Consider the following 14,423-nt stretch of genomic DNA (forward strand, 5'->3'; position numbering starts at 1 on the left):
CTTGTTTTTGTCCATGTTTAGTTTTGTTTCTCTATAGAAGACGTAGCTGACTGTATTAAAAAAACACTTTTGGAAATTACAGCTGGATTACTAGTATTAGTTCATTTCTACCTTCATACTTAAAATATTTCTGTTGTGCTTTTTAACTGATGATCCAAGCAGGGGAGACAATATAGGGCTTGGTGTCCTGTTTGCAGAGAAGTTACAATGCTGGAATACTGCATACTTGAAGATAACTTGGTGCAGTAGTTTGGTGACAGTGCCTAGAAATAAGATATTTGAATAAAGAAACCTCTTTAGTCATAAAACGCTGCATGTTTTTCTTCAAGAGTTTTATTTATAAGAGTTCAGTGGTAGGAAGCTGTTCAGCTCCTGTTTGGAAAGAAATACACAGCTAAGGATTGTCTTAAACCAGTTATTTATCATATTGAGGTTGCTATGCAACCATAATAATTTTAGTGATGGCTGTCTTGGATATGACATCAAAAAGACTTGTGCACCTGGATAAAGGGGTGGAGCAGAGCCCGGAATAACTGTTTCAAGATTATTATATGTACTGTCTGACCTTAAGGGTTCGAAAGTTTTCAAAATGGAAACCAGCAGGAACACTGCGCTAAGGATATAAAAAATTGTTTTTAGTTACTTTAATGTTTAATGAAGAGCTCTTCTATGCTTTCCAAGCCAGCAGACCATTTGCCATGATTGGCTTGTTTGTGCAGTGTTCTTAGTGCATAAAACTGGATTCATTTACAGCAAAACTCAAGCAAAAAATAGCTCTTGGAATGCCTCTAGCTGCAGTTGACCTGTTTATTGGGTATTGAACTGGACTAGACCAGGGTCTGGGCTGGAATAGAAAAGGATTTTTTTTACTTTTAGGCTGAAATAAAAACTTCAAAGATGTCAAGGTCTCTCAGCACCAACCATATTGCTCTCCAGCTCTGCCCCTCCTGCAGACATAGAACACAGACATAATGAAGACACAGCCTAAATCTTGACTGGCTGGAGGCCCGAAAAAGCCCCTGAACTGTGAGTAGAACCGTGCATAGAGTCATAGAATGCTTTGAGTTGGAGGGATCTTAAAGGCCATCCTGTTCCCCCTCCCCATCGTGGCCAGGGACATGTGTCAGATCGGGTTGCTCAGAGCCCCATCCAACCTGGCCTTGAACACTCCCAGGGATGAACATCTCTGGGCAGCCTTTTCCAGTGCCTCGTACCGGAGGCTTGGTGCAGTGTGTGTAATTTGTATGGAATTAAACTAGTGTATCTCATCATTTAGCATCAAACAAACACCAATAGTCGCCAAAGCCAAACCTTCAGATTAATGTAGTCCCCAATTCAAAGCTTGCTAACCTGAGAAAACTAAGTACCTCTTACTGGTGACCACATTCTGGGCTGGAAGAAGTACTTTGAAACAACTGTACACATAATGGTGCTTTCCAACCAAGTTTTAGGACTGCTTGAAATTCTACTTAAAGCTAAAGGAAGAGCTGCCTTCTGCAAACAAGTACCAAGCCTGCATAAACACAACTTCTGTAATGCCGGTTGTACTTAGCCTAACTAAGAATTCAGTCTAGCAAGTCTGTCTCTGTATATGTTATCTTTGGAATCCATTTAAGCAGGAAGCTGCCTTGCTTTCTGCAAATTTAGTTATGGCTATTGCAGGTTTCTAGGTTGGTGAGGCTTTAGGGTTTTTTATTCCTGCTTCCTAATGCTTTTGGAGTTTTTTTCCAAGCTTGCAGGAATCAAAATTACACTGAATATCCAAGGTATACATAGACAGTGATTTAGTAACTCTAATTAGTTCAAGTTGAATATTTAGTCCTTTAGTCCTTTGTACTATCTCTACAAAGCTTAAATTTTACCTTTAAATTATCAGATTTAAAGACAAATGCCTATTTTTACCATTAGTGGTATCCTCAACTTTACTACCTCTCACGGTAAGGCAGGGTAAGGTTGTCAGGCAAAGAGGACAGCTTTCTAATTAAGCCTTAATTCAAGGGAAAATAGGGCAGCTTAAGCCTTAGGAACTGTGGACAACTTCTCAGATAAAAACTTATTCATATATCAAAGATTTTATTAACTTGCCTACAAATGATGAATAATACAGTGTTAACTCTAGCTAGGTGTGCAGTGTTAAATAGAGCTTTGGCACAAGGCAAGCTTTAAAGCTTTTAAGGACCACAGCAATAACTGACTTGTGCTAAGTTGCTTTGTAATCAAAAGCTTGGAAGCTGCAGTTTTTTCTTTAATCCAGGCAGAGAGATGCTGCAGTAGATACACAAGAAGACAAGAGAAGAGCTCTAACAGCTGTCCTTTGCTAAGGTTAAGACAGTTTTATGAACTTCTTGTAAACACTGGGATCCAAACTTGCATCTCAAGTTGTACTCAGCTGGCATTGCATCAGAACAAACCAGCACACATGAATTTAGGAAATTTCTTAGGTTATCTATCTTCCCCCAAACTTTAAAGTCACACATTCAACACTTGTTCTATTTTCTTAGCTCAGTCATGTGGGTAGGCTAACTTGGAGTTATTTACCAAGTAATCGAGAAACACACAGTTACAGATGATGACCTGCCGTATTTTCCTTTAATGTAAAATTCAGGCCAGGATTTGCTAGGTTATAAGAGGAAAATTCCACAAACTAAAGGAAAACATTTACTGCTCAATTTCCCTTTTCAGATGAGGGAAATGAGTCGGTCCAGAGAGCAGAAACTTCAAACCCATAAATTCTGACTCGGGTGCAAAAACTGCAGGAATGGGGAGAAAGGAAGGATACACTGCATCCTGCCAAAAGGCTGTTCCAGGGAGACAGCAAATTAAACTACTCTGCTGTTCAGTCAGAGGCTCAGAAATAGCTGAGCTTTTGGAACATGCTGGCCATGTCTCCAATACACTCCGGTTCCAGGGGCCTTTGCGGGGTGATGCTGTGCTGTCCATGCCAAGTCTGTGCCTGCCAGAGATTTCCCATATGTCAGGGTAATTACATTTCACAGTTTATGCAGGCTGGATGCTTAGGTACTCCATTGAGAAACCAGGAATACTTACCAGTATACTGGGAGCAAGTGAATCATGTGGTTAACTGCAGTGGGCTTTTTGCTGCTATTTCTGTGTTAGTTCTCTTTGAGTAAATGTTGTGCTCTCCAGATACACATTTATGTATTCTGACCCTGTTTCGCATGACTCATACTGCACTTGCAGCGATTTAATTATCAATCACAGCCTAGTATCTGAGAAATAAAGACTTCAAGTAGAAATATGGAATGGTAAGCCAAGGGAAGAGCTAATGCAGATGTTAAAATCTAATTGCTTTGCAAGAACAGGACTTGAAAAAAGTCAGTTCAATTTGTCACGATCTCTGCTGTAGCCAGAAAAGGAGGACATTAAAACCACATCTACTCCCAGAAGATGACACACTGATTCCTGCCTTTCTTCTGAATCAGAGCCACCTCACTTAGGAGCAAAAATGACTTTTGACTCTGCTCTACCAAAACAAGTGTGGCTTTCGGAAAATGCTGCACTGTATGCTGATCCATTTCTCCACACTGCCCACGTCTCCACACAGTCCCAATTACAAAAAACTTCTGGGACACTTGCAACTGTTCAATCGTGAAGCTTCTATTTTGCAAGTATCATCACTCACAAACCACAACAATGTTGTCAACTAAACTGGAAGTACTGAGGTGCTATTTCCTGTTCATTTTGGCGCTTTTGATACCGCATTTCTGGGCATAAAGTCAAAATATAGCCCATACTCATTTTCAAGAGGTGGCAGAAGATGGAATCATGCACACTTCCAAAACCAACAGTCAGTGCTGGCCCATCAGAGTTTCTCTTTGTTTACAACTAATTTACCGCTCACCCACTTAGGCATCGTATCAGTTAAATTATCAGTTCATTTGCAAGCTGGAAAGGAAAACGTGGCAGAATTCAAAGTTGATGCTTCTGCTTTCTTTGCTGCCCTGGTGAGAGCTGCAAGATGTGATCAGCATTTCAGGCTTCTCACGGCCAGCACAGTCAGCAGTAGTTAATTATTGTTTATAAAATGCAGAACTGTGTGTTCTCGCAGTTACAAGTTGCATCACTCGTTGGCCGTGCCTATTATTTATCAGCTGAAAAGCAAGGCAGCAAACAAAGCAAGAAGAGTGAAAAACACAAAAACCCATGACAGTTTACATGGGCTGTGTAGGGTCAGGGAAAATGAAGGAGGAGGAAGGGGCATGGGATGCACTTGCCATCAATCCATTTTCCCTGGCTCAGTTTGGTTTATTTCTCCCAATTTTCCACTGTGCAGTATTTTTGCCTCCAGTATAGATGGGATCATAGCTGCCGAAGCCACCACAGTACTGCTGTGGAAGAGATTAGAAAGCCTAAGCCCTGGGAGCCTCTTGTGTGCTGTTCCTCTTCCCGCTCGAGCCGGAAAAGTAGCTCCAACCACCAACACAGGAGCCCGCTGTGCCACCCCAAAGGAGAAAACAAGCCAGCCAGTCTCGAAGTCCAAATAAGTTAAGAGGCAGATGGCTACGAACACCCTACGAACAGCTTGTTGCACCTGCACAGAAGCCTGGAGAGAAACTACAACACTCACACAAGAGCTCCAAGGCCCAACTCGGGCTGTGAGGATGCAGCAGCCAGTGCAGCCTTCATAGAATCATAAAATCACAGAATGTCCTGGATTGGAAGGGACCCATATGGATCATTGAAGTCCAACTCCTGGCCCTGCACAGGACAGCCCAAGAATCCCACCATGTGCCTGAGAGCATTGTCCAAACACTTCTTGAACTCTGTCAGCTTTGGTGCCGTGATCACTTCCCCGGGGAGCCTGTCCCAGTGCCCAACCACCCTCTGTGTGAAGAACCTTTTCCAAAAATCCAGCCTAACCCTTCCCTCCCCTCATGCCCTCGCCATCCCTCACTCTCAAAGTAAAACAAAAATAAAAATAATAGAAGAAAAGGTTTCAGAGCCATGAGTCCCCCCTGCTCCTCAGGACTGGGGGGGTTCAGATCCCCTCCGCCCCCACTTCACTCATGAGGGGGTCACGGATGGATGGACCCTCAGTGTCTGTGAGGCCGGGCCAGCAACTGCTCCGGCTCCCAGGGGCAGGCATGGTGTGGGATTCACTACAGGCCCCACCACCCTCTGAGGTTCCCCCGATGGTCACCACCACCCTGTGCGACCCAGCCTCGAACTCCCCCTCTCCCTGTTTCACCCCTCAAAACTGGCCCACGCCTCAGAGCCCAGCGCGAGGTGGGCAAGGCCGGGGGGCTGTGAAGGGACGCTGGGCCTGGGGAGGCAGCTTTGTGCTGCTGGAGTGTTTGCAGAGAAGCAAAACCACCAGATTCATCTGCATCTTGTCGGATTCCTGCCAGGTGAGGATCAGCCTGGATTTGGGGCTGAGTTGCACACTTTGCAGATTTATCTGTTTACCCATTCAGGGTCTCCAGAGGCAAGGGGGGTTCCTCTGCGTTTCATTTTCTGCTGCTGATCTGTCACAGAGTAAGGCTTTCATCCCTGGCAGAGATGTATTCAAAGCACTAAATGACTTTTGCAATTATTAGATGCCTTTATCAGCTTTGCTTTGGCATTTAATCAGCCGCAAAAGCTATTTATTGCCTCATAAACTCCTCTGCAGCAAACATTATCCTTTAATTAATCCCTGAAAATTACAAAGGTTGATGAGGTAACCCGTTTTCACACCACCCAATTAAGCTTAGGAGAATTTGTTGCTGGTTTCCCCTTTCATTTTGTTTTCAGACGTTTGTCAGCTGGCCCAGTCAGAGGGCTTGTTAGGACAGGTAGTAGCAATTTAACAGCATGTCCCAGGTAACAAATACCAGGCAAATCACTGAGCTGTGAGGATTATTCACAGCTGAGAAAGTTGGGAGATGAGTAAAAGTTAAACCCTAATTTAACTTACATTAGAATAGAAAAGGCAATCTGAACAGCATGCGGCTTCAGAGTTAAATGATGTTACAAACTCATTAAAAGATTGGACCAGCTGCTAATTAGGAGTTTTTGAAGCTGAGGACAGAATGGCAGATCTGCATACTGAAAGACTTCAGATACATTCTTGATTTGTATTTCATTAACTTTTGTATATCAGCACTCATAGAAGTTCAAAGCATCTGAATCATCAAGAACTGCCTGTGTCTAGAACAACTCAGTACCTTAGGATTTCTCCTAGAATAATGTTTTGTAGTCTGTATACAATGTTTTTTACAGCATAGACAAAACATTTTGCTATTTCCAGGTACCCCAACCCATACTTCCACCAGAATCAGACATTAGTTTTAAACTAAAGCAGTTCACAAAATAACAGAAACGTTGGGCATCATGATTTCCAGCTTTTATGTGGCCATATGAGGACTAGAATTATAGCTGGAAATTCAATGATCTTGTGTAAATTTGTTGATTTTACTGGGGATAGGGAGGGAGGAGCAAGAAATATTCCCCTAAATATTTGGGAGCTGGTAATGCTGAGTCCTACCTCCTTGCTCCCCATGTACGATTGATAAAAGCTCTTGTGGAATTGCTATTGGCTGCGTGGAAATGTAATGTCAAGATAGAAGGTATTTTCACATATTTATCCAGTTTAATTACTGAGTTGCAAAAAGATGTTGGGATCACATAATCAGCCAGACCTGTAGCCAATGTTTCATGAATTGTGAATTCTATTTTAGAAATTACCAAGTGATGCAGGTGGTTAAGGAAGTATAAATTTGGCAGAGCACATGAAGTACGGGAAGGGACATTTCTCGAAAAGTTGTTGCAACAAATTACCCCATCAGCATTTAAAATTTCCAAAGCAAATTCTGAAAGGAAAAAAAAATTCTCTTGTGTTTGAGAAATGGGAAGACAGAAAGAGAAAACAGGAAAAAAATATTGCCTCCCACGTTTCTTCCTGCTTTTTGTTTTTCCTCATCACTGGAAGAAGAAATCCAACTCAAACTCAAAAAAAACATCAACCTTGTTCTAATCCTAGCTCACAGCTGCAGGGAATTTACATCTCTTGTGTCAGGTGTTAATCACAGTGAGACTAAAGAGCAGTTCCACCGCAGCGACTCTTTCTATGTGTTAGTAGGTGGTAGCATAGTCAGGACTCAAATTATAAGAGATTATGTGTTCAGAAATGTATTGAAAACTCCAACCCAGCAATTATGTTTTCCAAAGTAGTCCGTTTGTGCTGTGTTACTGCTGGAGACATTCTGCGTTTCGTAAGTGGTGTGTTCCTGCCGCCTGAGTTTCTGAAACGTAAGTAGGGGAAAAAAAGATGAAGTAGGTGGATACTGTAAAAGTAAAACTTTAGAAGCTACCAAGTCTAATGGTTTATGTCCCAGGAGGAGCTGTGGTGAGGTGATGTAGTTTTATGCAGTGATAGATGGTGCAACAGTCAGCTTCCTGTGTTGCTGGGGAACGGAGGGCAGGTCTCTCCAGTGGTGAGAACAGCAACAGTTCAGTTCAGTTGCCACAAAGCAACACAAATTGAAGTATCATAGGGAGCAAAGAATGGGAGAGTGAGTGAGTGTATATCAGGCTGCTCACTGTAATCTGGCATTTTATGTGCTTCTCAATGGAAGGGACTATCATTTTGTCTCTGCATCAATCATTTTATGCATGTTAAAGCAAAACTTCCTTTGGCCAAAGTGCATAAAAAGTCATGGTGATGTAATTGCTACTTACCTACAGTTACTTGAAAAACATTCTCTTGACTGTGTAGTGGATACAGAAACAAAACAAAGAGAAGGGAGTTTGTTTCCCCCAAATTACATCACATCACACAAACTTCTATTAAGCTTCTTTTCACTATGAATTAAGAATATCCCTGTTGTTTCAAAAAGATGACAGCATCCTGCCCAGTGGGCCAAAGGAATGATAATGCATTCTTACAGCGTGAGGAAATCAGCCTTGTTAGCTCTTCTTCCAAGAATAAAGCAAAATAAAAAGGTTAATGGAAGGGTCAGAGTTGCACCCTTTCTATTGTGATCCATCAAATGCGTTAACGAGAACACCACTTTGTTATCGTTTCTAGAGAGGAGTGGTTGGATCAGAACGACTTGAAGAACAGAAACAATCTCACCATGCTGACCCCAAGGACTTGGCAAGCTGGGAGCTCCCTGAAGAGCCTTCTGCATCACTGAGCCCAGCCTTGCCCCTCCAGAAAATCTCCTAGGAGCAGCAAGCTGAAGGTGAAGTCTCTGTGAGTGTCAGGGGTGGGGGGGATTGTCTCCTACAGCTTCAGCAGCGGTGGGGTGCAAGAGGCAGACAAAGGAAATACTATTATTAATGCTTTATTTGGTCCAAACAGTGCATTTTAATCCGCCAGAAATCGAGCCAGATTGAGTCATAACTGTTGTGAGCTTGGATGCCTGAATTGTTCCTAATGCCTGAGCAAACCTTTTCTTCCTTCTTCTGCCAATCTGATTTGCAATCCAAAGGGGTTTGTAGTGCAAATGTAAGTACACTGAATAGGTTTTGACTAATTCAGTCTCAGTTGAAAATTAGTGTATATAATGGGATATTTCTGAGAAGAAGCCTCTTGTATTGTGCTCTTCTGAGTACAAGGTTTGTTTGAACGCTGCCGTAGTCCTTATTGGACATCATAGCCATGTCTTTGAAACACTGACCTAATAAAATCCAGTGCTGGGGGTAGGGAGCCAGCTAAATGTGAAATGATCATAACCTCTCTACCCAGCACAGTTCCTCCAAAGAGGGATCAGGCTTCCATCTTCAGTTTTTACAAAGTGGGAAAGAAACAGCAATCAGAGCTCCTTAAATCCTTGTAGTTGTCAAGTGTTGAAATTATATGACAGCAATATATGTTTTCTACAGGAAATATGGAGACAGAAACAGGTTATCACATTAATTATATTTTTCTTTTGAAAAAAGGACTGACTTTATTGAGTATTACAAGCAAGGCCACTGCATTCCTGACTGGCTGTATGATCTCAGGCAAGTCACTTATTTCCTTCTGTTCCTTTTACATGCTCTTTTTGTTTTTCCTACTTAGACTGAAAGTACTTCAGGACAAAAGCTCTCTCTCCCTCTGCCTTATGCAATGCCAGGCCTAACAAAGCTCTGCTTTGCTTTGAGGCTTTAGAGAGTGATGAAATATAAATACTTTCAAAGACAGTAAGTGACGCTGTCTTTGAATGGGAAGTCATAGCCTGGCCTGAGAAGGGGGAATTTTTACTGCTCTTTCATATCTGCTAATCAGTATTCTCTTGGAAAAGAGAAGACTGGAAATGTTTACAAACAATATAGATGCTTGCATTGTTGTGGCAGACTGTGAAGGAACTGGATTATGAGTGGTTAAATTGCATTTGGCTGAAAATCAAATTAGCTTTATTGATACCTGTATCAATAGCCTCAATAACACCTAAAGCCCAGGAGAGGTTCAGTAAAAATTTAAGAACTCCTTCTTCTAAGCATACACTCAGGATTAGTTGCAAAATTTAACCATCAAATGTCTTAAGGGAGACAAGCTTGACAGTGTGGTAATCTTCAGGCTGTAAAACAAATGAAAATAGGCTTTACTTTGAAGAATTATAGATTTTGCATACCTTATTTTGGTTTTTATTATTTTTATCACAGCAACACCTGAGACCCTGGTCAGCATAAAGGGCCAGGCAACATACAAACTCTGCCACAAAAAGGCTGTTGTTCCTCCAAAGAACAGTTGGTCTTGGGGCACAGTGAGAGGGGCTAAATTAAGTTGCTTAAGAGATGCTTGGTCTGACTACATTTGATAACCTTTTTTTCTCCAGAAGTTCCTGTCATGTCAGTTCCACCAGTTGATCTACTTTATTAAATTTTTTTTTCCAACTTGGCTTTTTTACACAGTCAGACCGCATTCTGTAGTAATTAGATAGATGAAGAGCTGAGATAGGTTGAACTCTGTCAGAGACATAGGATTAAGTGTCCAGAGAGTAAAAATCTTTTAACCATGATCAGCAGCAGAAGACGCAGCTAGTGAACATGCACTGATTACATTAAGTCAGCCCTGACGACACAGGCATGGAAAATAAGTGCAGTAAGAAACCTGTTCTCACTGATTTGGTGCCAGGCTGTGATGAGAAGCACCTGCAAAGACAGTCACTGTTGCAATTACTGTGGCCTTTCTTTTCTTTTTTGTTTTAAAAGCTAAAGGAAGTCTCAGTAAAATTATTTTAATACATAGACTGACTGATGTAATCATAAAAGGGCACATTTAAGTACAGCTGGAGTATATACAGTTTGCTTCACTCCACTTCTCCTGTACAAGAGGTAGTATCACTAATTATTCCACAGATGAAACACAAAAGTTGTGGTCTGTGTGTCTTCCCTTAGAAGATTTGTGACTATCCCTTGGAATCAAAGAAAATATCTCTCTCATGGTAGTGGTCCAGGCTTAGATAATCCGTTTATATCATCATGGTGGACAGTTCTAATTCACCTTCTAGTTCACTAAAATGCATTCACAGTAACGGCACTTTTTTGATAAAAAGCAGGAGGTCACTGGACCTCCTTATCCTCCAGGCTGGCTCTTCATTCACTTGCCTGCAGTGCATATAAATGCAGGTAATATCTCAGAAATCCAGTAATCAGGTGCATATTTATAGGCTCCTGGATACCTGTCAGGTGGTTGGGGAATTCTGAACCTGCCCAGTGTCAAGGGCAGTTAATGCTTTCATACTTGGCAATGCAACTTCACTAGGAGTGGCTCAGAGGAAGTGGTGTGGACAGCAGCACTCCTGAGATCTTGTCCTTCTTTAGCATATGGGAATGTCACTTGGAATTCACACCTGTGTGTCCTTGCAGTCATATAACTACTTTTTATTTCTTCCTTAACATGTCAGTGTAACTGAAGTTCTTATGAACCATGAGAAAAGGTGGAGACTTAGTGGTGTGAAATGAAAGTGTGCAAGGCAGGCCTACAAGAGCACTTGCTCTTTGGCTTTTGGAACTATTCAGGCAGACACTATTTCAGTGACCTCCTCTGTCCTCAGGACAGGCAGTTCTGGGTCTGTGCAAAGGCAGCTTTAGGCAACTTAGTCAGCCAGATAGTTCAGACAGTATCAAGGTTATGCAGCAGCTGAGTAGGAGTTTTCAGGAACAGTTTTAGACTTTAATTTTTAATTGCATCCTTTTTTATTTATTTTAGTTTGGCCCTACAGTGAAATTTGATTAAGGCAGTAGTAAAGGTTTTCCACACCAACAATTTCACCTTCAAAGGCATTTGCAGCTGTGACCTCGGACATTGTCCCTGTTTCATGTATTTCTCCTCTACTGACAGAAGGAGGAATTCATGTTTGCTGTTCATAAGTAGGATCATGCCAGAGAACATCCTGACTCCGAGTGCAATCTCTCTGCCTGCAGTCTGTCTGCTTGATTTGCCAGCCCCGAATTTTCAGCTACCCACTGGATTTGAAAAGGGGCAGATATTAGATCTTTTTCTGAAATGAACTCTTTCTTCTAAGGTCCACAAATGGAAACAAAGGGCTAATTCCCTTGCTGTGGTGCTTCACCCTGAATTATGTGGCAAGTACTCTGAGCAGTGCTATAATATTCTTAGAAACCATTTTGATGGGGTGTCGTTACATCAGCTGGGAGCAAACGCAGATGAAAAGCTCAACAGATAACCAACCAGAGGAATTCCCTTCAGTCTGAGGTTCACGTCCTCATTCAGGAGTTGAATTTGGAATCTGCTTGTCCTGGGTGTCATCAGAGTATGTTCCAAAAGCACGCACACAGCTGTCCAAAAAATCTGAGAGGACTGCCAGCCAGCTCACTTTTCTTTAGATGTTACATCAGGCTTTGATGTGCTGCACATGCACCCATGTGATCTTTGTCCAGGTGGACCAATGTCTAGTTTAATGTTTAGCGGTAGGTCCTTCATAGCCTTTCCCTCAAGGGCTTCAGTTACATATTAATGGCGCGGGTCTTTGTGCAGGTTCATCGGCAGGAACATTGGTACATGCAGGGGTAGGGAATGTTTTGGCTCACCGTGTCAGATATAGCCGCTGGCCCCAGTTTGGCGATTACTTCAGTGTGCATGTAATTTTAAGCACATAAGTAATTCCAGTCAGTTGAGCTTGCGTTTAGAAGTGCATTGCTGACTGAGGAATTTCTGGCTCCTATAGCTGTTGGGATGTTGGCTCCCAGGAGTCTTCCTCCAAATTTAACAATGTTTCTGCTTTACTCTCTTGTGGTAGAAAAGTGGTAGCCTGCTTTGCTCTGTCAGCACAGACAGCAAATCTGCTTTAACCATCAGCCTGAGAAGATCTATCATTTATGCATTGGACAGATAACTTGATGGGAATAAACACGCGATGGTTCACTTTGAGAGGCCAAGCAATGTACATTCCTACAGCTGAGACTTGTTAGCTGGGCTGCATGAAAGCTCAACCCACCCAACTGGCAAAAATGGTACACAAGCTTTTACGAAGTTAGGTGCTTGTTCCACGAAGTTCAGAAGTTTTGCAGAGCCTAAATAGGGCAGTGGAGAATAAAAACTGAAAAACATATTAGAAATGCAGTTGCTTTTGCAGCAGGTTTGGGAAAGAAATGTGTAAGCTTCTTTGAAATAGAACATGAAGCCACATCACCTCCATGTTACACATGAGATAAATATTGTTCAGGGCTGTGTGGAGAGGATATACCAGATTAATCTTGAGGGAGAGGAAGGACTGTTTGGGACATTTGCAGGTAAGGGAAATATATTTAAAACTGCTATTCTTTATCCTGATTTTTTTAAAAAAATGGATCCTTCACTTTACTGCACCATAGCCTATATGAGTGAGGAAGTTTCTCCTTTTCTCTGGGCAGTGATGTGTTGTATCTTTTTTTCCTCTATTCACTTGTACTAGAAATGTCTGCAGGCCATCTGCCACTTCCACCTTGGCTGTGGAAGAATAAGCCTATAATAGGGAGACAGTACTGCCTTACAGCACAGGCCTTTCTCTTTCTTTTTAACCACATCCTTCCCTTGAAGAGCAGACTGTCCAGCCTGGCCCAGGTCAATATGGGAGAATGGCAAAAGCAGCTTTTCCTGTGAAGCTGTGCTTTTTACAGTCAACTGTATCATGTAAACTAACTTACTATATCATTAAATATTTAACTCTTCCTGGTTTTCAAAACTGTCATTGCCTATTCCATTGAGGTTTTGGGACACAAGCCCTTTTTACAAGAAGAATCTTGTTCAGTGCTAGGTTTTCCAAATCATGGACCATTGCCGTGCACACACATCAAACCATTTTTCATCTCCTGGAACTTCAGATATATTCCAGCACCATTCTCTTACGGGGTAAGTTGTTCCACAGTTGCCAAAATAAGATCTCCTGTGCCTACTGCCTAAGCATTTGGGACTGGCAGCTCTCTGAAACGAGACACAGAATTACAAGGATCATTGGCTGATTAGTACAGGAAGCTCCTAAGCTCCTGCAGTGCTGCCTGGGCCTTTCAGTTGTCTGTAACTACAGAAGGCAATTTCCTATCAGAGGTGGTCTGGATACACCTTGGACGCCACTCTCCCACTGTACCTTCAGCTGTTCCACCAAGCACCTGGAAAAGCTACAAGCAGCTGGGGAGCTCTGTCAGCTGCAGCTAATGCCTCCTGTGCCAGAAAATCCACAGCTGTTCCCAGGTGCAGCCCAAGTATCTCCAAGCTAAACCCCAAGAAGTGGGGTTCAGTTTATGACAGGTTTTCCTGGCTTCTGTAGAATAAATGTGAGTGTATAGCTCTGTGGGTTGCATCAGACAGCACAGTGTGGTATTGCTCTCTCCTTTCCTCAGCTGTGCACTCCAGGCTTCTGCTCAGAATTTGGAGTGAGGATGATCTAAGGAGAGGTATGTGTAAGGGTCTACAGCATGTCTAGGGCTGTGCCTGTGGGGTGAGGTGGAACGGACAGAAGGGTGGTATCAGCACCTTCTAAAGCCTCAGAAGGGATATCATGTTCTTCAGATCCAGAGAGAAGCAGCATCTTTGCTGATTGCCTTGTCCCACTGCCAAGATGAGGCTATTACAAGTAAATGGTTTGGTAATAGGAGTTGCAGAAGGGTCCCAGGAGTCCAAGCAGGTGGTACAGCTGGTGATGACAGGCTCAGTCTGTGGGAACAGTATGTGTGCTGGAGATAGCCAGGGAGAACTCATTTTAGCAGGAGCCGGGCAGACTCACAGTCACATGGGTTCTGGCTCAGCTGTACAGCCTGAGCTTTAGGAAGATGAAAAAAATCAAGTTTTCAGAATTTGCATATTGCAGCTGAGTGACTCCACAGCACACTGACTCCATTTCCTGGGGCCAGTGAGTTGCTCTCACAGTCCTATTTCTGCAAGAATCACAAAACAGATGACAACCCTCCCAGAATTTCTGATCTGATAGTGTATTTGGAATTGGCTCGGGAATTGGGCAAAGATTCAGTTTGAGTATTTGATATGAAGTGTTCAC

This window comes from Empidonax traillii, unplaced genomic scaffold, assembly GCF_003031625.1.
Source record: "Empidonax traillii isolate 1590-97213 ecotype Southwest subspecies unplaced genomic scaffold, ASM303162v1 scaffold27:size3997909, whole genome shotgun sequence".
NCBI lineage: Eukaryota > Metazoa > Chordata > Aves > Passeriformes > Tyrannidae > Empidonax > Empidonax traillii.